The following is a 1247-nucleotide window of genomic DNA, read 5'->3' as shown; positions in this document are numbered from 1 at the left end:
CATTAGGCCTTTCACTATGTAGGCCAAGCGAGACAACTTATTGTTTATTTGAGCCGTTCAAGTATAATCATGTGGCGTTTGCTTATTTCTCATTCCTCTCCAACCCTCTTCTCCATCGATCATGTCGTCCTCCAGTCGAGTCCATCCTCCCGCATGCCTCATTTGAATATTCCGCCGAGTATCATTCGCATGTACCCACCCTAGTCCTCTTTCAATAGATCTCCGGACCCCGAGATGAAATCGATAGGGAACGAGTGCGGGCATGTGATACCTAAGGCGGATTTAAAATTTTGAACTGGTGATCATAGCATCCACAAATCATATATAAAGGATATTCAATGTTCGTTTCGTTTTTGAATGTAAAATATACTCCCTCCTATCCTTTCTAGTTTACATATAGGTTTTATGTGTAGTCAAAGTATCTCTACTTTGATCAAGAAGGTATCAACATTCAACAAAGCCCAATCAATATTGTTAGATTTGTACGTACTCCTAGATTTGTACTCGAGATGGCTTCCAATTTGACTATTGACAAGATTAATAGTACATGAGATGTATAATGTGAAAATTATATCATTGGAAACTCCTTTCACATACGAATTTGACCATATGCTTTGTGTAAGTTGCATGTCATATATTATTACTCTAACATTTGGTCAAAGTTATCCTCGAAAAACGCATTAGGCCCTGTATAGTAAATGGAAGGAGGGAGTAGTAGTGGAAGTGGATCCTCTGACGTAGGTATCCCTACCTTGCCCTCCCTTTCGGTCACTTACTGGCGGACCCCATGCTTGCTATGCCCCGCATGTTAGTTACTCAATGGGTTCGGCCACGTCAGGGGATCCTCATCCGTAGTATACTCCCTCTGTTTTTATTTACTCCGCATAAAACGGAGGGAGTGGTGGTATAATAAATGACGCGGGCGGGGGAGGGGGACAGACATCGGTTTGCTCTCAATTGCGGTCACACAAGCGAGCGAAAACGCAAGGCGAAGCGCGTTCCATTCGGTGAGCGACGTGGAGGGTCTAGCATGCTGGGCTGCAACGCGAACACAACATGAGCGATGTACAGTCAAAACTGATTGACCGGTCATCACCGGAACCACTATTCACACTAGAACCTTCGTTGCTCGGCCTACGCCAGCCACTGCCCTAAAACCACACCAAATCTCCAGCCCATTCCCCCACCTTTCGATCGCCTATCCCGCATCAAGCGTCCCCTAGTTCGCCGGAAAGCCATGGTGCGCC

The sequence above is a fragment of the Triticum dicoccoides genome, chromosome 1B, assembly GCF_002162155.2.
Source record: "Triticum dicoccoides isolate Atlit2015 ecotype Zavitan chromosome 1B, WEW_v2.0, whole genome shotgun sequence".
Classification (NCBI taxonomy): Eukaryota; Viridiplantae; Streptophyta; class Magnoliopsida; order Poales; family Poaceae; genus Triticum; species Triticum dicoccoides.
This window is presented reverse-complemented; position numbering follows the sequence as displayed.